Raw genomic sequence first — 26048 nt, 5'->3', positions numbered from 1 at the left:
CAACCAGGGCCCTTTGGGATTAAAGGCGCACACAAATCACCAAAGACTAACGAACAAGACCAAAACATTAAACCGAGAGCCTAGTAGGAAGCAATCTAACAGAAAGGAGGTTTAGGCAAAAAAAAAGATATATTCTGAATGTCTCAGTGGACTTCAATTCTCCGAGATTGAGCATAAGGGCATTCCATGCTCTTGGAGCCGCATTCTGAAAAGCTCCTTTTATAGCTTTGTTGGAGATACCTCTAGGAGGAGCTAACTGATCAGAATTATTAGATCTAAGAAGTCTTGTATTTGTTTTCTTTGTAAGCAAATCCTGTATGTAAGAAGGCATTTTACCCATTTGTGTTATTAACAACAGGCAATACAATAGTCTCGATTCTACTGGAAGCCAGTGCAGACTCCGCCTGGCCTCCGGGAAATGGTCTCTCCAAGTGAGACCTGTTACCACTTGAGCCTCACTATTTTGTATCACCTGCAGGCGGTTGCAGTCCTGCTTTGTGATATCATGCAGCAGACTGTAACAATAATCCATTTTGGATCCCACTGTGGCCCTTGCAATAGTCTCAGCATTAATTTGCGTAATAAATGGGCGACGATGGGCTAGAAGTTTGATATAATAAGCTGAAGACGAAACCAGACTGCTAACCTGCACCTTCATGTTCAAATGCTGGTCGAGGACAATGCCGAGCATCTTAACCTTCTTTTGTGTAGCAATTTTTGTGTCTTCAATGGAAAAGCTCTCGTAGTCGGGTCCTAATTTCCTTACCAAATTTGGAGTGCCCACAACCATAAGTTCTGTCTCATCTCTATTCAGCGCAAGGCCGTTCTGCAACATCCATTTTTGGATGAGATTATACACTTTATTAAGAAGGAATTCATCATTATCGTGTGAACCTGTCAGAGGGATGACACAGTGGGTGTCATCAGCGTAGTTTGTGAAGGCCACACCATTCTGTTCCAGGACAGCAAAGAAAGGGACCGTGAAAATATTGTAAAGGGACAGAGAAATACAGGCCCCCTGAAGGACTCCATATTCGAGAATCATGGGGTGAGCTTCTGCTTCTCCACAATAAACTGCACATTCCTGATTGCTAAGAAACAACGGGATACATAGGGCCGCTTCACCCGAGAAATTAGCAACGTCCTTCAACCTGGTGATCAAGATGGAATGCTCCACCAGGTGAAAGGCTGCAGAGGGATCCAACAACATCAGGAAAGACAGTTTTCCATTATCTATATGATCCAGTAGTCTACACTTCAGCTCCAGTAGAGCTGTCTTGGTTCCATGACGTTGTCTAAAGCCTCACTGATATTTATTGAGAATAGGATATTTGTTAAGGTGGGCAGAGATTTGGATATAGGCCACACGGTCCAGGATCTTTAGCAGAAAGGGCATATTAGTGATCAGATCTACCACAAAGTCACATGCACTAGGCTAAAAAGACATGGGGCACCTTAGCATCTATGAAGGCGGTTTTCCTGAGTTTCACATCCCCATGGCCCCACTTACATCGGGTGGACTGACTACAGACACTGTGGTCTGGTCCCCTCGCAGCAGATGCACCTTTGCCTTTTTCAGCCAGGAAAACCATTCACTCCCTTTACTTAACACGGGCACTCTCTCATGCCCCCTCTACTTACACGTGTTTCCAACTCCAAGCCTCCTTTCTGCTAAGTAGTCCCATGCTCCCCTTACACCAGGAATTTCCATGCCACCTTCCCACACCAGGCCTCAAATGGCTTGGCCGCATACCCGTCTTCCCGACCCGGGTCCCGCACCGCACACAACCTCATGCGAACCCGCCCGACAGCCAGAGTCATGCCGCTGGCACCTTCTTATCTCCAGCTCGCTCCTGCCTGGCCATGTGCTCGTCGTTCCTCTAACAAGGACAACGTGCTCTGGCCCTGCACCAGCGCCTGCCGGGGCAGCTTGGAGCCTGTGCTAGGATAACAGCGGAGACCCTGAGTGGAGCGCAGGGTATACACCCCACAGGACTGTTAATAAAACCGTTTTTTGCCATCCCCACAGGACTGTTATGCCAGTCTTGGTTGGCAGTGGCAGCCGGCACAACACAAAGGTCAGAGTGACTTCTGGGCTCAACCATGGGCTCCTCCTGGCTGGGCACCTGCCTAAGTCCTGGCTGGGCCTTGATCTCGATTACTCCACAATTACCGTGCCAACTGACACAGGGTCACAGCAGGGCAGGCTGCCCAATTAATCAACCCCCTGTGTCAGTGCAATATGCAGCGCATGTGCTGGCTGAAGGAGGGCACGTGCACCCAGGCCTGGTGCCAAGCTGGCTGGTGCCACCCGTGACAGCATCAAATGTTGCCATTTGCTGCCCTAAGCTGAGGCGGCTTAGTGCTAGCAATATACATTCTAAAAATCAACATGGCTGGTGCGGCCTGGCTTTGCAGGTGCACCGCGAGCCCCACACAAGATGGAATTCTTTGCTTGCATGCTCGCCACTCTGTCACTGGCCCGGGTCTGACTGTGCCACGCAGTGTCACTTAATAAAAACAAACAGTACTACAAAACAGTGAAAGATCCTAACTAACAATTTTTTTAATGAGATTCGGACTCTCAGCGGTCTACTGGTGCTGCGCTCCCTTGATGCTGACATGCCACTGACGTCAGGCAGCCCCCTGATCTGCCTGACACAAAGACCGGCCCTGCACGGTCACATTACTAAGAAACTTAGATCAGAAACAATTCTTCAACACCTGATTTACCGGTAGATGCTTGACTACAACTGTAGAATTTCACCCCACTTGACTCTCGCACATTTGTGTGTAATTTATTTCCTCCAACAAACTTGTCGGCTTCACAGTTTGCTTCCCCGCAGAAGATGTTGAACGTCTCCATGAGTTTAGAAAAAGCTCACTGTGCTGGAGTAACTTGGCTCACGCATCAATTTAGATGTTGACATAGGCGTTTATTGTTGTCTTGCAATACAAGAACACCAGCATTCTACAACTATTGAGATCTTACCATACCATTCTAACCTGACCCGCACTCCCTCCTTTTTAGGTCACTAGTCCACTGACAGATTCTAAACCTAAGAACATTCTGGAAATGGTACCTAGCCCTTTCGGCAGAAGCATTCCCGCTCCAGCCAGTACATAATCCATCTAGTCCTTCCTCGATTTTAACTTTGTTAAGGTACCACACGACGAGTGCTCCTCTGATGCATCCTGTCAAGGGGCTTTCATACCCCTCACCTGATGTCATGCACAGGCCTCCAGATAAGGTGCGTACTAGGCCTTTTTACACATGCAAATCTTGTAAATCCGACAGCTTTATTATTTTCCTGTGTACATTTACACACAAGTTTAGAGCAAAGGGCAGGGCCTGGAGAACCGAAGGCGGGCCCACTACTAACGCTACTGTATGATTTAGATGACGGGTGGAAACCTGTGGCCAGGCTTTACAGTCTAGTGGAGGATAGACCTAACCCCAAAAGCCTCACACTAAAGAAGAGATGGGGAAACAGACCTGGGAGCTGACATCTCAGAGAGAATGGGAGAGAATTCTAGCGTTCCCCTCAGAAGTGTCAAGGAATGCCTGGTTTAGGTTAATTCAACTAAATGTCTTATGCAGAACGTACATGACCCCGAGCAGGATAACCAAATTTAGCAAAGAAGCAAACTCATGTTGCCCCAGGTGTGGCACGGAGAGGGCGGGAATGATGCACATGTTCTGGGAATGTCTGAAGGTGCAATGCTTCTGGGCCAAAATAGAGCAAACCTGCAGAAAGGCTGGGGTGACCAGATATGAAAGGACACCCAAGGAAGGCCTCTTGGGCACCTACTCCAGGATAAGCAAGCTAAGGCACATTGTTAAATGTATGGACATGGTGTGCGTGTTGACCAAAAGGGCTATTGCAATGGCATGGAAAAAGGTCAGGGGTCCGCAATTTTCCAAATGGTACAGCGAACTGGAGCACTGGTCTACCACTGAAACAAGGGTTTGGGGTGATGGGGAGGCTAGGGCTGGTGATGAGGCTGGTCCTGCATTTGAAGCCTGGAAGGCGCTGACCTGGGACATGTTGCATCCATCAGATGACAAACCCCCATGAATATACAGCTCCCACACTTAAGATGCCTCAGATCATTGAGGACTTGTCTAATGGAACAAGGGCACCCAGACGAACACCCTCTGTCCCTAGTTGACTCTTGAGTTGCCCTACATGCTAAGGCTCCCTTAAACAGAACGATATGCACCTTGAGTGCTGCACTAGTGATGAAGACCGTTTGTTTTGTTTTGTTATACGGTTATGTGTTGTTTTAACATGATTTCACACACATGTGTAACTAAGATGGCAAATTGGGAAGCAAACTGTTGATGTACATTATAAATGCCAATAAAGACATTTTAAAATAAAATGGAGCAGAGGGCAGTGCAAAGGTCGGGTTACTAACCAGAACGCTACTTTTTATTTTTTTCTACATGGATGTAATAACATGCAGTGGATAAAAGCCTCTGAACCAGAATGTATTTCTCTCAAACCTTTCAAAAAAGAAACTGCACACTGTGATTTAAAGGCATGGTTTATTTCCATTCAGCTTCTGCTGTGTTGCTGCTCATGGAGCAAACAGAAGCACTGTGCATATTTAGTTTCCTAACATTTTAGGATTGCATAATTAATAAGATGGAAAACTAAGTTGCAATTGAGAATTATCATTTTGTAACAGATTATGCTTTTCTTTCCAGTGAAAGCAAACCAATATTTCACAACTTTATTTTTCAGAGTTCTTTTTTTTTATTATTGTGTTCAGTTAAATAATTAACTTTTACAGTCTTATATTTTTTATACAAAACATGAATCAGTTCATTTTCATCATTACATATAAATAAAATTCATTTTCATAGTTACATACAAGCATGAAAAAACTCAGAATTGATAAAAGAGAAAATAAAAAAGGAATTCAGATTAATACCAAAAAGGACAGATTAGAATTGTGGAGACATAGCCTTCAAAAATGTGCAACTCAGATTCACAATTAATAAACCCAGACAGAGCTGCACTTCATTATGAGATTATAAATTCAGAGCATTCAAATAGTTTACAGTTGCAATCCTGATGCTCACCAAACGAGCAGAAAAAATCATTTTCCATCTTAATTGTTGATTTATATCTGCAAGAAAATATATAATTTGGCATAGTGTGTTTTCGTCAAAGTTACCAACTGGGTGCAATCCATTACCAGATGTTTGATGATTTCCCCTGGCAGATGACAAAAACGACAGATGTTGTCTAGTTTCTTAATTATGCGTCTCTCCGCCAGTACTTCCTTTGTTGGCCATAAATTAGATCTTAAACGCATGATTGCTGACCGGACATTCATAGATGGACTTCTTATTAAGTAAGGTGACATGGTTCTGTACTTTTTATCAATCGTGCAATCCCTATCAAAGTGTTTATAATTCAAACATAGCTCTAGTTTGAATCCAGTTGATGGTAAAAATTTGAAGTTTGGCCTTCATCGGGTTTGTAACTAGAAGATCTATTGAAGCAGCATTTATGAGTGTGTTGTAGGTGCTACACAACCATTTCCTAGCAAAAGCATCATTAGAATGTAACAAAGTGGATAATGTTTTCAGAACAGTTGTGACATCATAACACATAAGACATTTCCTGAAAAGAGCACACATGCGCCAGTGATACTGAGCAGCTAGTGAGACTAAGCCTAGTTCATAGCGGATCCATACTACTGGAACCCCTTGGGGCAGATGCAGAATTTGTCTCCAGAATAGTGCTTCCAATTTGTCAAAGGTGTAGTCATCTATTAACTCTAAAGCTTCCATTCCATAAAAAAGAACAGGGGTGCATTTTTGCGTGTAATAAGTCCACGCTAGTATGATGGAAAATTTACCGTATTTTCTCATTATGATTTTGGTTTGAGATATCACTGTTTGCAATTTTTGTTGCAGTCGATCTAAATGACTTTGCAGTAGCTCATGTCAATTGTGACGCCAAGGTATATGTATTGGCTTACTACGTCGATTTTGACATTCTGCATAGTCCAGTTCATTACATTACGGTTTGTCCTTTTTGGAGCATACATCACAATTTTGGTTTTCCCAAATGAATGATCAGTTGGTTACTCTGAATGTATTGAGTGAGAAGAGTTAATAGAGTTTGTAAGCCCACCATACTTTTGGAGCAGAGTACTAAATCATCCACGTATAATAAGGCTACTATTGGCCTTCCCTCTATTTTTGGAGCATCTGTGTTTTGATTGAAAAATGCTTCTTTAATATCATAAATAAAGAAGCTGAACAGCGCAGATGCTAAAATGCACCCGTTTCAATCCTTTTGCAGTATTAATTACTGGGGAGGGTAAGACTTCTGCATTTAATCTAATTTGTATGCAAGTATTAGAATGAAGTGCAAAGATGATGTCCGTGAGTGTTTTTGGGCAATTTGCTAGCGCCACTTTAGCCATAAGCAATGATCTAGAGACCGAGTCAAAGGCAGCGTTAAAATCAACAAACGCAAAATAAATTGGCCGCTCGCTGGCACGCGCTTGGCTCTTGATGGCGCTTATGCATGTTAGATTGACAGCAGTGCCCATTCCCGGTACAAACCCTGTTTGGTTTGGATCTCGCCTTTGATGTAATTTAGTCCATGTGTTGAAATCTTGCAGCACAAGTCTGGCGAAGATTTTGCCGGGTGCATCGAGTAGTGCTATAGGCCTGTAATTGCTTGGTTTGGACCGATCACCCTTTTTGTAGATGGGTACAACAATAGAAGTGCGCCAGGAATCCGGTATCTGCTTGTTGTGAATAATGTTTCCGAAAATTAGGTTGAGTATGGCTGCCCAGGCTGTTGGATTTGCTTTGAACATGACGTTATTGAGCCCATGTGGACCTGCCGCTCTTGATCCACTTGAACGTTTTATCAGATCTTCTATGTCAGTTCTTGAGAAGTTTAGATCCCATATAGTTGCTTCTGGAAAATGATAATTCATAGCTAGATTGCTTGTGTTGCTGTAAAGTTCGGAGAAGTGATGTATCCATTGCCATTCCATCACTTCGTTAATCTGGCTGTAATTTTGTTTATCATACTGTGCATTATTTAATAATGACCAGATTTCTGCAGAGCTCTTCTTTTCGATGGTCTTCAGCATACATTCACTGTCGATCTGAAACATTAGAGCCGCTCTACCATGAGTCCAATTTCTATATTTGGTTTTAGCTGTTCTCATGGCTTGCAATTGGAGTTCACATGGAAGTAGTTCAATTGCTCTTCTTTCTCTTCTTAATTCTGTTTTGCGATCTTTCACTTCTTGATTGAATTGATGTTTGTAAGAGAACGCTTTCTGGTCGTTTTTCCTGAATACTGTCCTGTATTTATTTATGACGTTTGCATATGAAATGTTGGTCTGTTCTAGCTTATCTAGATCGTTACCAAGCGTATGTAGATTCTTGTCAGTCCATCTGAATCTTGTATTCGCGTTATTGACTATCACACTTTGCATCTTGCTTCTTGGGGAGGTGGTAGGTTGTTTTGATGACCAAGGCCAAGTGGTAGGTTGTTTTGATGACCAAGGCCAAGTCAGTGCAAGCAAATGATGATCATTGGTTGATTGTTCTATGTTCTTAAACTCGGTTGCTATGCTGAACAGAATTTTGTCAATGTAGATGTAGTCAATAATGTTTCCAGAGTCTCCACGATGCCATTTATATTTTGGTGGCACATCTCCTGGAAGAGAGCCATTGGTCACTCTAAGGTCTCTGTCAGCCATGAATTGGATCCACCTGTTTACTTGCTTGGGATAGGTCTTATTCTTATTTGAAATGCAATTGAGGTTAATGTCACCAGCTATGATGGTCGCCGAAATGTCTCGGGAATTCAATATTAAGTCCAATAGAGAGGACAACGCTTCATAGAATGTGTCATCTGTGATGCCGGCAGGGTTCCTGTACATGTTGATTAGAGCAAAGGTCGACTGTTGCAAGTTAATTCTGACCAGCTGGAGCAAAGCATTTGGGGTGGCCCAAGGCACAATGGTTAATCCACTGGATTGTATTACTGCTACTAATAACCCCAAGGTTGGTCTGCCCTTTATCGCTTTTACTGCTAGTATTAGAGAAACTTCATGGTTATTACAGGGGGGAACATTCTTCAACAAGGTTTCCTATAGGGCTATGATGTCGTAATTAGCCAGAACATTATCACTCTCATTCTGCAAATGGCCGTGTCCACGGGTGTTCCACAAAGCAAAAGAGGTGATTTGAGAGTGGTTGGTTAATTGTTATGCTCTCTGGGCAACTACATTTTCGTTCAGATTTCTGGTAGATTTGTGGCACATATTTTTGAGGCGGATTTGCTTGTAATTGTCCTTGTTCTTTGGCATGTGGATCTTGTGCAATGATAAAACCTAATCTAAATATCTCCATCTTTGCTTTCCATAAAGCATTTAACACCACTCTCGAAGGTATCCATAATCGTATGATTGAGAGGTCATCATCATTCAGAAATTCTATCTGATCAATGTCAGCTGTGGAAATGTCTTCTAATTCGGGTATCTCTCCGAATATGTTCAAGACACTTGTTCTACACAGATCAAACCTGAGATAAGGAGCAGCACGACATTTCGTAATTAACAAATGTCTTTTTTCAATGACCGTGGTCGAGGTTTCATTGTTGTTCCCTTTAGAAGAATTCTTCCTTGATTTATTTTGAGGATGCTGGTCATGTAGGCTCATTGCCTGTGCATTGCCTTTCTTTATAAATTCTGAATTGCGCCACTCTTCTTGGTCATATTGTTTCATCGATGAGCGCTGTCATGCACAGCTTCCGTGGTATCATTCTGATGCCAACCTTCAGGACCTTTCCTGGGATCAATCTTCCAAAAGTATGCATCTAAGCATGATTTTATTTATTTCAATTCGTGCCTGTTCTTGTTGTGCATCTCTTGGAGCTTGTGTTGAATAGTTTTGCATCGTTCCTTCAGTGTAGACGATGGTTGTACCAGCCTGTCTCTCACTGGGAAGGAAATTGTTGTGTTCTGGGCATTGTTTGTTCAAGGAAATCTGGTTTGTGTTCTTCTTGATGTTGACTTTTCGCTTGGTGCATGGTACTCAAACTAGCACCGCTGTTGGAAGGTTGTGGAGTTTCTAGAGTTGCAGCTCGGCCTTTCTGTTGATTATTTATGCAGGCATCAAGCGCTTCACGTTGCGCTCCTGCGTGCTGGTCAAAATGGACTCCATGCGGCCTACTATATTGATTGTCCATGTAGCTTTCCTGAGTGGTTTCTTGAGAAGATTGACTTCGTTGGTCACGATGGAAAGGGTTTAATTGAACTTGGCACATGTCCGGAACGCTGCGGGTAGGTGTGTCTTTGGGATAACACGGCAAATGTTGCTCCTTAGCCTGACACCTAACATGAGGGTGAGGTTTCGAAGTCTCTGAGAGTATCTGATTTGGAAGATGATTGCCAGTTGCTTGCAAAGATTGTAAATAGGCTGCCACTTCCGTTCTTATATCTTGTCTGCGCTGATTGAGCAGCAAGTTATCAGTGGAATCCACAATCTGTTTGTTGGTCCTTGAAGAGCTAGTAACGGGTCCAGGTTCTTTTGAAGGCTATGATTGATTAACATTCGTTACTAGGAGGGGTGCACAGTTTTCGTTCGATCGTTGGTCACCTTCGTTCAGGACTTCAAGTAAGTCATTTAGCGGAGGGTTTGTAAGTGTGTGATTATTTTGAGGTGTAGTTGTGGTACAATCACTCAGGTGGTCATTGCCATCCTTAGCTGGCACAGAGACTTGTGCTTGCGTCACGTGTGACTTGTCCATACGTGTCGTTGTAGCCAGTTGTGATTTTCTCCCTAGTCTCGTCTTTCTTAAATTTGTGGATAGCTTTTGTTTGATATGCTGGGAAGATTTCTTTTTGGAAAAGAGATCAAAATGCCCATCCGCAGTCGGTTTCTGATTAGAGTCTGTTGTATTTCATGGAGAATTTTGTTCAATGCTAATCCAAGAATTTTTTTTTTTTGTCCTGCGCACATTGCGCTGGCATTGTGTCTTGTGGTGATGCAGGTGTTATTACCTGTGCGATGAATGGTAAAACAGACGGAATTTCCTCCACTGATTGCGTGCAGGTTTCTGCAGTACTGACTAAAGAGTTGGTAAGGTGCGGCGCTGCATTATCTGCAACTTTCGCCTGTTTAGATGACAATTAGATAGCAATCCAATGTGAGATTCCTTGCATTAATTCTGTTTGTTTTGCTAGTTTGGTCTCTGAGGTTTCATACAATTTGAAGAGACTGGTAATAGTTAAGTGCACCGCTGCAAGGGTGATTTTCAGCATAGTGGGAAGCGCAGGTGTCGTCCCGTATTGCTCTTGTTGTGGAGCTGTAGGTCTTCGAGGAGTCGGATGCACAAAAGAAATAGCTGGTGATCCTGATGTGATCTAACAATGTGCACTCGGAGTGGATGTGGTACAAGCTTGGGAATCATCGGAAAGGTCATAATCACCAGCATGAAGCGAAATGTCTGGAATGACATAACTAGAGTCAGGGCTTTCATTAACTACGCCAGGCACAGGCATTTCCGCAGGTGGTATGCGAGAAGGAATGCATGTGGTCCCTGTATTTCCTAGCATTGTTTCATCTGAAATTACAGTAACTTTACTGTGAATTAGTACAGAAGTGTGCGGGGCGATGGCTTGTGCCGCCTGAACTGAATATTCTTTTACAGGAACTTGAGTCAGATTACGCAGTTCAACTCCTGGCAGTTGGTTAATATTGCACAAAGGTATATTTAGCATAGGAGCTGGCATAAAGGTGTCGGAAGAATTTGCGAATATCGCGGGAGGGCGTGAGTGAGGAGCAGCGCGCCACGGGTGTTAATGTTATAGCTTTATGAGACACCCGTGTAGCGCTGCCTCCTTTGGGACCTGCCCCACTGGCGCCACCCCTTCGTTGTAGTGGAAGTAACTCTTCTGGCATGTCAGATTTTAGTGAGTATAAACGCAGTAACATGAATGTGTTAGGAATAGCAGCAAAAACAACAGTTGTTAATACAAATGAGTCCCAATGGGACTATCCACACTCACAAAGGTATATCGGGTGCTGACGATTTCCTATCCGGCCAAAGGAGTGATTTCCAGCGTTTTCAACAAGAAAGAAATGAACAAAAAGGGAGAAGCTAACTAGCTAGTGGAATAGGGGGAAGAAAAAGGGCAAATAAGAAGAGGAGGGGACCAGAAATGCTCACAAGCGCAACGCCACAGAGCCACGACGCTGCGGCGAAGTGGCAAAGTGGTCCTTTCCGGTCCTTGCCTCGGTGCGCGCGCGCTGATGCGCGCACGTTCTCAAATTTATGGCCAACGCCGAAAAAGGGGGCGTGGTTAAGTATAAAAGCCTAAAACAAGTGAAATATAGGCAATTAGTACATTTCCTTAGGCCATATATATATATTTCTGAGGCTTGTGGAATCTGCTTAGATCACATGCTGTGCATAGGCCGACATCTAGTGGAAGCTACGGAGTATTACAGTTTGTTTTTCGAAACTCGAAAATGGGCGTCGACACAGGGCGTGCCAGTAATACTATCCCTAGTGTGACGTCCACTGTACCCAAGATCCCTCACGCGTCTAGGATCCTCGGATTGTTTTTTTCCGCCATACTGGTCGGAAGCATTTTGCGGAGTCCCCTGGCCTTAGCCATACTTTTCCTAAAATATTGATAAATTTACATCCCTTCCCCACCCCAACGTCAAACTTCGACACTCGAAGCCGGCTTGGAGAAGAATTCGACCGTCGGCTGCTGCACAACGGATTTGGGCCTCGGAAGGCCTCTGGCCTCGGCCCGGGCCTTAGAAGGCCTCTGGCCTCGGCCCTGCAAGTAGGGAGAGTGGGGGGTTGGTCATACTCTACACTCTTGGTATATAGGTACTTCTTATACATTTCCTACACTTACCAGCCCGCTGCCTCAAGGTGCGTATGGAGGGTACCCCTTTTCAATTCTGCCCCAAGTAAATTGCAAATACCCTTGGGTCGACAGGCACGCTTTGTGCAATCTCTGCTTGCCGAGGGACCACCCCGAGGCGAACTGCAGAGCGTGTAGTAGGTTTAAACCTAAGACACTTAAGGACCGTTCAACGAAGCGTTGGGCCCACCACGCCAGGCAGGCGCCATGGCAGCGGAGGGCGCCTTCAGCGATGGCAGCGACGCCGTGCTTTCGGACAGCGAGGGCATTACGGCGTCTAGAGACAGGTCAGCTAAGGTCGTCCGACAGGGCGGCTATGGGGAAGACTCCCGGCGACACAAGCGCTTCACACACAACTCACACAAAACACACGAAGTCCAACCGAGACTCGACAACGTTGAGTTCTCGGAAAGAGGCACATAGAGAACGGTCCGAATCGGTGTCCTCTGGGCGTTCTCGATCGAGATCGCCGCATGACTCCAGGCAATCATCCACTCTTGCCAAGAGTGCCTCGCTGCCTAAGCTAACGGAAGTTCGATCGTCAGAGGACGAAGATGACTTCCACCCCCAGGCCGCTCTCCAGGAGTCGGAACCCGCAGACAAGATCAGCGTGGCCCCACGTTCGAAGGACAGGGACTCTACCCCCGATCCTCAACGCCAGGCGTCGAAAACCTCCGGAACCACAAAGGGACAGGGAAAACACTCTTCCACTCACGGGGAGGGGGGAAAGCAGCAGAAGAAGCAGCCACTGCACTCTTCCACACCTGTAAAACACTCCACTCCTCTTAAACAGACAGACAAGCCCAAGTCTGCTGCTATTTCTAAAACCAGCAAGTCTACTTAGGATAAGTCTCCGAGACTTTCTGAGAGAGTCATTCCCAGTTCCAAAGAATGGTCCAGTGATGACATAGATAGGGTCATGTCAAGGATGTCTTCTTTGGCAGACTTTTATGATAAAAATCCAGACCATTTCCTTTCATATAATCCACAAGGGGCTACACCCTCAGGCTCTAATGATCCTATCCCCCCGAGTAAGAAGCCCCGGTTTGAGACACCTATGAGGTCTTCGGACCCCTTCGATGTACAACCATACTCACGGCCATACTCGCAGTATCAAGGAGAGACTTCCTTTGGTGAGGACCAAGAATTTGGCATGGTAGAAGAGCAAACCGGGACGGGCTACTATGGGGATGATGAGGACCAAGAAGAGGAAGAGGAAGACCCTGAAACCTACAGAGTAGATTCCCCGGTAGAGAAGGAAGCCCCGGTTACCGACTCCCCTGTCGATAACCAACCCCTCCTGAACGAGGTTCTCGCACGAGCAGCAGAACATTTCCATATTGACACCCACGGTGTCCAGGAGGAGAGGGACTTCGCCGAGGAGTTAGTGGGAGAAAGGATGCCTGTTGCCCAGACCATCCCTATCCTTAAGTCTATTCAGCGAAGAATAGACCCGTCCCTGGTGAACCCGAACCTCACCAGAGCAGTCAATCCCAGAGTTGAAAAACTTTTCAGGGCAGTCCAGTCTGACCCTCTCTATATAAGGGGACATCTGAAGCCAGACTCCCCTTAGACGTCCGAAGCTCCTCCAGACAAGGAGAGCAAAAAACTATATGGTTTTGGCAGGAAAGTAGCCTCAACGTCCGCCTATCAGGCAAGGATTGCAAACTCCACCACCCTGTTGGCCAGCTACAACTGCCATCAGTGGGAAGAGGTCGCGGCACTCATAGCCTCTGCACCAGAACCCTTAAAGGGCCAGTTAGCACGAATTTCAGCAGAGGGTAGAGCCGTGTCTGGTTGCATTTTAAAAGCAACTTTTGACGCCGCGGACAGCGCAGGCAGATTGATACAGGAAGGTACTGTTATGAAGAGACATGCGTGGTTACGACAGTCTGGTTTTAAGGCAGAAACCCAGGCATCTTTGTTGGACAAACCGGTGGAAGCCGATCTGTTGTTTGGTAAGGCGGTCGAGGACGGGCTGAAGAATGCCAAGACGAATATGAGACACTCAAGTCTCTTGGCCAACTAACCAATAAACCCCCTAACCAGAGAGGGAATGGAAATTTTCGTCGCCCACGGGGCCAAAATTCCCAGAGAGGATCAAACTATTCCCAGGGGCAGGGTACACAGTGTAACAACAACAGCCAACAGTATACCCAGGGTTATGGCAGGGGTAATAGGAGAGGACGTGGTAAAGGCAGAGGCAGCCCCAGTAGAGGAGGCGGCACGCCTCCACCAAAGCAGTGACGCTCAGTTCAGGGTCCCTTCTCACGCAACCCCAGTAAGGGGACGCATTTCCAACTTCACCCAGGCTTGGGAAGGGATCACATCACATCAGACAGATGGGTGCTGTCAACAGTATCCGCAGGGTACTGTATAGAACTACTGCAGCGTCCCTGGAACCATCCTCCACGACAAAGAGTACACTCTTTAGAACATCAGAAGATTCTCCTCGAGGAGATCGCCAATCTGCTAGCAAAGGACGCGATAGAACCCGTCCCGGGTCACCAGGTAAACAAGGGTATTTATTCAACTTACTTCCTTGTGCCAAAAAAGAAGATTTGACAATGCGCCCAGTATTGGACTTACGGCCTGCCAACAAGTATGTCAAGCCCCAAAAGTTTCGAATGACTACGCTACAAGAGGTAATCCCCCTCCTAAAAAAGGGGGGATTACATGGCAACCTTGGATATGAAAGATGCCTATTTTCATATTTCCATGTTCCCAGCGCACAGAAGGTACTTGCGCTTCAAGGTGGACAGTCGGCACTACCAGTTCAAGGTAATGCCCTTCGGGATAGCTTCGGCACCAAGGGTATTCACCAAGGTAGTGGCGGTGGCGGCTGCACACCTACGCAGGGAGGCAATCCCGGTGTACCCTTATCTGGACGACTGGCTCATAACGGGGGAAACCCCAGTAATTTGCAGGACAAACATTCAAAGGACTATCGACCTCCTCCACGAATTAGGCTTCTCAATGAACGAGAAAAAGTCAAGCCTGGTGCCAAGCACCTCCAAACAGTTCCTAGGAGCAATCCTAGATACTCAAGAGGGGTTGACATTTCCTTCAGAGGAAAGAATTCGGAATATACTACTGCAAATTCCGCAATATCAATCCGGTCACCAAATAACGGTACGCAAAGCAATGCGTTTGCTGGGCATGATGGCGTCATGTATTTACCTGGTCCCCCACGCGCGCCTGCGCATGCGTCCCATGCAGGAATGGTTGGCGAAACAGTGGTCTCATGCAAGTGGTCAGTGGGACGATCTAGTGGTCGTTTCGCCAACACTGGTACAAAGCCTTCACTGGTGGACAAGAGAGAATCTTGCACAGGGGAAACCCTTTTACGATCCCGAAGTACAGGCAGTAGTCACTACCGATGCATGCCTGACGGGGTGGGGAGCTCACCATCTACACCACACAGCGCAGGGTCTCTGGTCTCACTCAGTGGCCAAGAACCACATCAACCTGCTAGAGCTTCTGGCAGTATTCAGAGCTCTTCAAGCGTTCAAGCCCCACCTACTAAACCTGTCAGTGCAAATCCGGACGGACAGCACGACAGCCATGTTCTACCTGAACAAGCAAGGAGGGACTCGTTCGCCAAATCTGTCCAAGCTTGCCCAGAAAATCTGGATATGGGCACTCAGACGGAACATCTTCCTGTCATCACAACATGTTCCAGGGGAGCTCAATTCCCTAGCGGATGCTCTGAGCAGAGACTCCCTCCCAGAGGAACACGAATGGGTTCTACACAGAGAGGTCGTAGAAGATATCTTCTCTCAGTGGGGTTTCCCCACTATAGACTTATTCGCCACAAGCGAAAACAGACAATGCCCAGGATTTGCATCCAGGTTCCCCCAACCAGACTCCCAGGGGAACGCCCTGTGGATGAACTGGTCAGGGATGTTTGCGTACGCTTTTCCACCAACTCCTCATCAGGAAGGTGGTCAACAAGATGAACAGAGAGTCGATGACGCTCGTCCTAGTTGCTCCCATGTGGGCAAGACAACCGTGGCTCCCACACCTACGCAGGATGGCGGTGTGCCAGCCCATCAAACCTCCGGTCTGGTACAACCTACTGTCCCAGCACCAAGGTCAAACAGTGCATCAGCAACCCAACTCAATGAACCTGGCAGCATGGCTCCTGAGGTCATAGAGTTTGGACATCTCAATTTACCACAGAGGTGTATGGACATCCTAAAGGAATCTAGGAAACCAAACACAAGGCACTGCTACTTTGACAAATGGAAGAGATTCGTTATCTGGTGCCAGAGTAAACAAATCAACCCGGTTGATTGCACTCCTTCCACTATTGTTACATACATGCTCCACCTGCTGGATGCAGGACTGGTTTTTAACTCACTGAAGGTACACCTGGCAGCCCTGTCAGCATACACCACTTCCCATAACAAAGTCTCGTGGTGGAAAGTACCAGTAGTTAAAGCCTTCATGGAAGGAATAAAGAGACTTCACCCTCCTATTTCAAACCCACCACCAGGGTGGGACCTTAATGTGGTGCTATCTAAGCTCATGGGCCCCCCTTTCGAGCCCATGCATAAAAGCAGTCTCAAACACCTGACTTATAAAACTGCCTTCTTAGTAGCTATTACTTCTATAAGAAGGGTCAGTGAAATTCAGGCTCTGTCAGTGCAGGATCCCTTCTTTACTGTCCATAAAGACAAACTGGTTTTACGCACACACCCTAGGTTCTCACCTAAGTTTATATCTAAATTCCACGTAAACCAGTCCATCGAGCTTCCGGCTTTCTTCCAGGACCCTCAAAGCTCGGCTGAGGTGAAACTACACACCCTAGATGTGCATAGGGCGGTCCTCTACTATGTAAATAAAACCAGACCGCTAAGGAAAACAGATCAGCTGTTTGTCTCCGTAGCTACAGGTAGAAAGGGGGATCGCGTCTCTAAAGGTGCCATCTCGAAGTGGATTATTAACTGTATCCAGCTGTGTTACTCACTCTCTGAAAAGACTCTGCCTTTCACGCCAAGAGCCCACTCTACAAGAGGCATTGGGGCCACTCTGGCTTTCATTGCAAATGTACCCCTTGACACCATTTGCAAAGCAGCTACTTGGAGCTCTATTCACACTTTTACTCAGCATTACTGCATTGACACCCATTCCAAGGCAGATACACCAGTGGGACAAGCGGTTCTAAGACACTTATTTGCTCATGACACTTCTCACATCCCACCTCCTTCTTCAGGTACTGCTCGCTAATCTATGCACAGCATGTAATCTAAGCAGATTCCACAAGCCTCAGAAGGGATACATTACTCACCGTAATCGTATTTCTGATGCTTGTATCTGCTTAGATTGACATGCGACCCACCCTTCCTCCCCTCTGAGAGAAGGCGCATGGTTGCTTGTAGTCTTACCTTTCTATCTATCTGCTTGGATTATCTGTACTCACGCTACTCCTCATGCTACCTCATGTCAGAAAAAATACAATCTGAGGATCCTAGACGCGTGAGGGATCTTGGGTACAGTGGACGTCACACTAGGGATAGTATTACTGGCACGCCCTGTGTCGACGCCCATTTTCGAGTTTCGAAAAACAAACTGTAATACTCCGCAGCTTCCACTAGATGTTGGCCTATGCACAGTATGTGAATCTAAGCAGATACAAGCATCAGAAATACGATTACGGTGAGTAATGTATCATATATATAATAGTAATGTGAGTCCTTTAAAGTCTTTCACCTCTTAAAAGGCAGCAAAAAACAGCAAAGCAGAAAACGCTGGAGGATGCAGGAAAGAGACGTCTGTGGCAAAGTGGTCCTTTCCGGTCCTTGCCTCGGTTTCAGAGTTCTTGTGCTGTGTGCATAATCGTGTGGAGGCAGATCATTTTTACACTTATGTAATGTACACTCTAATTCTAAAACTGTCTGTAAAATGGTGAGTATGCACAGTCTAGTTTACATCCATTCAACCTTGCAGTCAATTGGGTACATTATTATAAATGGTCAGTGGCAGCAGAGTCTTTGCTCAAGGGTGAGTGATTGTCATTACACCAATCACATGTGTTATAGCCTCTCAAATCTTCAAGACTACAATTAAAACATCCAAATCCTGACTCTCCAGGAAGTGCAAGCACTGTTCACAAACAAACAAATGAAAGTTACATTTGAAATCGAAACTCAGTAAATCCTGTCCCTGTGATAATCCAGATAGGTTTTAACTTTATGTAGCGCTTCATGCATGGTTCGTCCAACATCTAGGCACTGTGATTATTATACCTCAGTTGATACTCAGTTAACCGACCTCCGAAGGATGTTAGCCAATAAGATAGCTCAGCCGGTTGAGCAGCCGTTGCTGCGATCTGTGCGTGATCTGTAGGTTGCAGGTTCGAATCCCAGCAAGGCCAACTCAGCCTTTCATCCTTTCATGGTCGATAAACGAGTACCGACTTCGGTTTGGTGATAAAGCGCTATCTAAATGAATATTTGACCATGAGGTTAGTTATAGAATTTGGCATGGAGTCCTTGACTACCTGCACTGTTGTATCATAATATTGGCATAACATTAGGTAGTAATAGCTCCATGAAATGAGGACTTTCATTAAACATTAAAAGACAATTCTGCTATCGAACCTCAGAACACACAATATAATTCATGCTTGCTTTACTATATAATTAGCTAGGTTTTTGTGTTTTCAACATTTAAATATATACAGGAGAGATCAAATGGCCAGACCGTAGAGAAATAATGAAAGGTGTATTCTGCCACAATGCAGAAAGCTGCCACAATGCAGAAAGCTGCCACATAGTAATGATTTCCATACAGTTTTTGCACAAGTCGACTGGATGCCACATATATTTTACTCTCTCTTAAAATCACATTTACTCTCAAAGTTTAAAAATGGGAAGTAAAATACTCCCACCTCAAAATCTTATCTGGAGCACTGGTCATGCATGCTCTGAGCAATCCTTTGTCCATACAGGACCTTATCAGTTTATTCCATTACATGGACCGAAAGCTATTACATGCACTGAAAGGTCCTTGGCCTGAGTTTCTGCAAGACCGCACTTTTCCAGTCTTACCTTGTGCGCATGCTCAAGTGTCAGCTAGGAAACAGCTAATGGACAAGCCAACTTTAGTAATTTATTGAAACATCATAAGTTCTGATAGAAGAAGTTCTGATAGAAGGCAAGAAGTGTCCTAAGAACATCACTAATGTGATGTCACTAAGGGGTGTGGCCTAAATTACATTTGTATTCATTTTATTTCAGTTTTCTTTTCCCCCACACCTGTAAAATCAAAATAAACAGTGATGATGTCACTGCATCAAATACATGACATGGACCTCTTGGACCAATACCGCTTCTGCCTCGTATTAAACCTACAATTTCCATTCACAATTCTGGACCATATAGCGATGGTGAATGTTCCTTCTGTATGCAGCAGTGGAAGGTCTTTGAGCACCAAAGCCAAGGTTCTGTGTGGCAAGGAAGCACAGCACATGAACTAATTTCTAAATATCCAATTTGATACCCAATTTCCTCCTGTGCTGCCCCCACATACAAATTGCCAGCAAGTGAGCAAAACATATTTAATAAAACTATAGGGTTGGAGGGTGTGTACCAAAAGCAGCAATTTTTATAGGTGGGTTGACAAGCCGAAAAAAGATGGAGCTTAAAGCCATTCATGTGCTGTTGCTATTGCAGGTGTCACTCAAGCTCATTCCTGATAGATTGGTATTTTATTTGCTTCGCTCTTTGGTCTTTACCTCTCATCCTGTACACATTCACATGGTCGAGGTTGACCTTGCCGTTCAGTAGGTATTCCTTGTTGCTCCTCTAGATGCTTCTCTTGTAATGTGTTCCTCGATTTGGACTTCGCCTCCTAAGTGCAGTTCTTTAAAAATTTACAGTGTAAATTAGGACAAAATGTATGCCCTCCGTACATTAGGGGTTTAATGGTATTCCTGCAGCTGGATCCCCAATCACAATCTTCACTCTGTGCCTGAAAAGGTGACGCAATGTTGTACTGCAAAGTGTTCTCATCTGTTCAAACTACAATGTCCTGAAAGGTTGTAATCCAAACACCTTTCACATTCTGTGACACCATGTACTTGTCGTCTTTCTACAGCTGGATGGTGCATTCTAAAAGATTTTCTTGTATGTTTATACAACGCATTTCAGGTTCTTTTTCCTGGAGACAATAGAACTAACAATACACTCAAGTCACTATGAACAACTTCAGAGTATTTGCCCTCTTCTGCTACACAGACCTCTGACCTCTTCAAATCCACTGTGGAAATCCTGCAATCTAAGAAGCATTATGCACCTCATGCACATATTTTAAATGTCAGTCTAAATGGCATTGCTTTGAACATATTTAAATTACCCTCTTCTGCTGCATGGATTGCTGGCCTCTTCATGTCCACATGTCTCTATGGAACTCTGCAAAGGAAGAACACAATTTATAGTAGTACCCAAGTCACTGATGTGCATTGCAACCGATTTGGGTACCCTGTTCTGTCTGTGTAGACGTCAACTACTTCAAATGAACCGAGTCTGGAGACCGTATAAAAGAGGGCAGGTTACTTTGAAATACACATTTTAAATAACATTAGCACCGGGGTCTGCAAAATCAGATGGCTAGGAACATGGGCTTGAACCGCCGGTACAATCCGGCATTCCAAGCTGCCTGGTGGCTGGCTCCCCCCTCCACAATCTTCCCCCTACCCTCTGTCCCATTTTTAATCTATTTTTTGACTCCCCCCCCCCCCCCCTCTTCCACCTCCCGCAGGCTGCCATGCAAGTGGAAGAGGAGCTCTGTACGGAGCCCCACCTTCCCTTTCAATGGCAGCCATATTTGAAAAGGCTTTTCCTTCCTATTCCTTTTTATTTTTTTTAGCACCCCCCGGTTAACGCTTTGGTAACTCGGGGTGCTAATGGCCTTCATCCTTCTTCGCTCATGCTGATATTCGCTCAGGCTGATATTAATCACCGTTCCAGCGCTTGGAACGGGGGATGAATGCTACATTATACAAGGCAGCATTTAACAAGTAGAGTTACTTTCTTTGGGTTTCACTTTTAAAATCTTTAAAACTGTTATTCTGCGAAGCCAGCAATGGCAAATATGCATGATTATAGTGAGCATGAATTACAGAACGGTATCGAAGAATTCACGTCTGAAGTAGCGCCCCTTCAACCGACATGACGTTCAGACTGCTTGGCTACATCAAGTTAGCGTTGACTGAATTATCAGTCGTGTTTTTAGAAAAGTACTGTGTTTTTCAATTTTCTAATTAAATGGTATTATTCAGATAATGAGCTCGAAACATGATTCAATATGTATATTTTAAACATATAATGAAATACAAATAAAACATTTATGGTTTCTAAATTTCTTTGCTCTTGGTATGGTTTGATCTGTGGTTCTGAATTTGGGTGCCCCCCTCCTAGTTCCATAGACGGGTTCCTCCATAACTTGTTTTTTTCCGCTGACACACTTTACGTTTATTATTGTTGTTACTTCCTCTTTGTCAGCGAAGTAGAGGTTCTCCCATCTCCTGTTTCACTTGTCTTAGTGCAATTGGTTTATTGCATGGGTTTAATTCTAACCATTTTTTTCTTTGGTTATAGGTTCATTGTTTACTGTATAGTGAGACCATCGAGGACAGTCGTTCCCATTTTTTCACTTTTCTAATCCTTCATTTTTTTATTTTATTTTTTGTCGACGTATATATTTTTCTACATAATTCTTACTCTAATATTGATTTGTTTTATTGTTTAAGATGGCGGCTCTAGATATTTTTTCGTTCAGCGAGGAACAACTGGCTGAGGCTATTCGGGGCCCCTCTTTTTTTGATTCCTTGATCCAGGCAGTAGGTGAAGAATCAAGTGGGGGCATCACTAGTGAGAGCATACTTAAACTTAGGAAAAAGAAGTTTAGAACGGAAATGCATGGACATTTACTTACCGAATATTTGAAGAAAAACATCATCCCTCAGGGATTATTGGTAAGGAATGAACCATGCCTCTTTATTGATGACCTAGAATACAAAACCGCTTTTGCAGGCATAGGTACTAAATGTAGCAGAGATTGGATGTTATTGACCATCAATACCGCTCTTAAAAAAAGTATTGCAGTCGGCAACGAAATAGACGAGGCAGAAACAGCCTTTGCACTTGATACTACCATTCTGAATATCAAGGAAAAATTGGACCTTATTGATAAACATACAAAGGAGTTTATCAAGATAACGACAACCAAAAAAATGGAAAAGCTTAAAAAGGATATTTCCAATTTTTCTAAAGAAAATGCTTACCCATATTTAAGTTCAGATTATGTGGGCCCTGGGCAATGGCATGATCCAACTCTGGCCAACTTAAGCCAACAGAATTATGGAAAAAGGGTTACCTTCTCTGATAGTTCTTCAGATGGCAGTGGCTCTTTCCCCAATCAAAATCAGAGAGGCCAAAGAGGTCGTTCATGGAACAGAGGACAATACAGGGGGCGCAGAGGACGCCAAAATTGGCAATTTCAACAATACCCTCAGATACCCATGTATGCCCCGCAGGGCTCGTACCCTGGTTTCCCTCCACCCAACCTTCCTTTTCCTCCAACCGATCTAGGGCCTCCACCCATAGAAAACGTGTTTCAGACCAGGAGGAAGGCATATCGACGGTGAACCCTTCTGGCAACTTGTCAGCCGTCTATAACATTTCTAAACGCATTCTTTCGACCCAAGAAACAGCCATTCTAGAAAAGGGCTTTTCATTTATTCCCATGAAGAATCCTAGTCAGATGGACCTTGAAATAGAGCTTTGGAATTTTTTCTGCAAGGTCCGCCTGAAAGATTACTTTGGTGATAGCAATTCTGATCGCCTAGAAGAGGATAACACCCCATTCCATTTGAAGTCTAGTTTCACACCGACTTCTCAAATGGTTTCTCCTGAAACCATGATTTTTGAGCGGTCAGTACTTAGAGATTTCCACTCTATCTTCTCTGCTCCTATGGATGCCAAACACATTAGGTCATTCAATTTCTCCAAGAAGGAATGGGAATGTCTTAAAAGACTTAAGGAAGACCCCTCCATCATTATCAAACAGGCTGATAAGGGGGGAGGAGTAGTGGTTTGTGATGCCACGTACTATGATTCCGAGGTGATGAGACAACTGAACAACACTTCTTTCTATTTGAAACTCAGAGGAGATCCGACAGACAGTATACGGGCTGAGATTCTCGCCTTGGCCACACGGGCACGTGATATCAACATCTTGAGCCCTAAGGAATTTTCATTCCTTACCATCAAGGGCACCCGAGCTCCGCTCTTTTATATGCTTCCTAAAATTCATAAGGATAGCTCGAATCCACCGGGCAGACCTATAGTGTCTTTGTGTGGCTCCATTTTAGAACCTTTGGGCAAGTACCTCGATTTCTTTCTCAAACCGCTTGCTGCCGATACTCCTACTTACCTGGCAGACACTACGGATGCCATTGTACACTTAGAGGGCTTACCGTTTAACACTGCCACTAATCTATTTATCACCTTAGACGTGGAATCACTATATTCCAATATTCCACAGTCAGAATCTCTTCCCATTATAAAATTCTTCTTGGACATGAGAAATGACCCACAGCAGGTGCCCAGTGAATTCCTCATTGACCTTTTAGAAATTGCACTTACCAAAAACTATTTTCGGTTCAAGGAGGATTTCTTTCTACAAGTCAAGGGAACTGCTATGGGAGCTGCTTTTGCTCCTAACTATGCCACCTTATTTATGTGGGCTTTTGAGAAGGTTTCCATCTTCGATGCTTCCAATCCTTACCTTCAATCTATTATCTTCTATCGAAGATATATAGATGATATTATAATAATTTGGGACAAAACCTTGGGTAATTACGAAACCTTCCTTACATGGATGAATTCTTTGAACGACCACCTTCGCTTTACTATGACTGTCAACAACATGTCTATACCATTTTTGGACCTTTTGTTGAAAGTCAAGGATGTGGCAATTGCAGTGGACTTATATCGTAAGCCTACTGATAGAAATACCATCCTCCACTTTGAAAGCTTTCATCCTCAAGCCTTGAGAGTCAGCATTCCCTATGGCCAATTTTTAAGGGCAAGGCGCAATTGCTCAGACAAAACAGATTTCTCTAAACAGGCCGATATTATTGAAAACAAATTTTTGGATCGAGGGTATCCCCATCATATATTGCGCCAATCTCGTAAGAGGGCACGCCACCAACATCGCGAGATCCTTTTAACTAAAAATAACCGTGATAAATCGGACCAATCAAGAATGGTTTGCGCGATGACTTACAATACGCATCATTCGGCTATTAAGAAAGCCATTAACAAGCATTGGCATCTTTTACAATTGAACCACCCAGATCTGGTTTCTCCCATGTTTGCTTTCAAAAAAGGTAAAACCCTGAAGAATTGGCTCTCCAAAGCCGACAGGTCCTCGCTTCCATCAGGACCCAAAACCATCACTGAGATGTGGGGCATGAACAAAGTGCAGGGCCATTTTCCATGCGGATACTGTTGCCACTGCGGGTCTACCACAGCTACCTCGGCTGTGAACATCAATAACAGGGTATGGAAGCTTAGGGATCACACCACATGTAACTCCAAGAACGTTATATATGCGGTTACATGTCCCTGCGATAAGACCTACATTGGCAAAACTTCTAGACCCGTAAAACTCAGAATTTCTGAGCACAAATCCAGGATCCGCACTGGCAATTTTACATCCCCTCTTGCTCTTCATTTTTCTGAACAACGTCACAATTGCGACGATTTACGCTGGTGGGCAATTGAACAAGTAAGATGCTCTGACCCTCACATTTCTGCTAACAGATTATCGATTCGAGAAAATTGGTGGATTTATAATACCCAAAGCCATATTGTAGGCCTCAACTCACAGGAAGAATGGGCTGCCACCGCCTCTACATTTGTCTAAGTTTGAATTATGTTACCGGCAGCCGATATTACTTTATTTTCTTATTTTTAGTTTTTCTATAAAAATAGTTGCAGTTTCTACTTTAGGCGTTATGTTATCTGCAGGTTAGTTTCTTCATTAGTTTTTTTATTTTTTATTTTATTCAATTAATTTAATTTATTTAATTTAATTTATTTTATTTTCAGTTTTTTCCTGAAATTAGTGTAGTTTGTAATTTTTCCTTGCAATTTTTCTTCATTTCTTTCCTCTTTTCGCTTTATAGTTAATATATTTCCACAGGTCAGGGTTGGCTATTCCCCTCACTAGCCTGTGGAAATACACATATATTAATTGTATGCTGCCTCTTCATTCACATTGCAACTTGCAATGTGGCTGTTTTTCTCTTTCTTTTTATTAACCATCACATTAATAGTATTGGCAGCCATCCTTCAATTGAACAATTTGTGCAAATTTTTTTGCAGTAGTCTGCAAATGTGCCCCTGAGTAAGATTTACTGCTCACGAGGCGATTTTGCAGATTGACGCTTTTTTACTTTGCAGCACGTGTGTTTACTGCGATTGCCTCAGCTGGAGCCTTTGGGACTGCATAGCATCGGGGAGAATGGTGATTTCCCTTCCCAGTTTGGGCTCGTGCACATGCACTTCCAGCTGGGGCTCATTTTGACTAATTACCTTGTCACACGCCCTTTTGGCTATTTAAACCCCTGCCGTTAACAACTCTCGTGAGATTCATTGAAATCCCGGGGGCATGGATGTATGCAATTTCAAGACGCTAACATTGTTTAGGTAAGTCGGGTAGGGATGTGTTGCTTTGTTTGTTTATTTAACTACTGGGAAGTTCGCAGCCATATGCTAAGATCCGAGGTACTACTGCCTTACATGCATCTCGTGTCCATCTGCCTACTTTATATTTGTAAGGCTTGCAGCCACATTCTGAAAGCCGAGGCTTTGCGCCTCTAGCAACGTGCATTTTGAAAAACGGGACATTATTTGGATATTGTTACAAAGCAAATAAATCTGGCTTTTACTATTGGTTGGGAAACTGCTAGTCAGTTGCATGGGTGTTATATGCTGAAAATGCTCTACAAAACGCTTTTAAACATTTAGGAATCTTTTACCCTTTTTTACATTTATTGACACTTTTATGAGCACGGCAGTAATCACATCTGC

The 26048-nt window shown here is 44.3% G+C and overlaps 1 protein-coding gene across 4 annotated transcripts in view; it reads left to right on the top strand.

The window, feature by feature from the left end:
* RITA1 (RBPJ interacting and tubulin associated 1) overlaps nt 1-26048 on the top strand; it is a 167909-nt gene that overhangs the window by 77656 nt on the left and 64205 nt on the right. The window lies entirely within an intron of this gene.

Source organism: Ambystoma mexicanum, chromosome 10, assembly GCF_040938575.1.
Source record: "Ambystoma mexicanum isolate Mex_15411 chromosome 10, UKY_AmexF1_1, whole genome shotgun sequence".
Taxonomy (NCBI): Eukaryota; Metazoa; Chordata; class Amphibia; order Caudata; family Ambystomatidae; genus Ambystoma; species Ambystoma mexicanum.
This window is presented reverse-complemented; position numbering and strand designations above follow the sequence as displayed.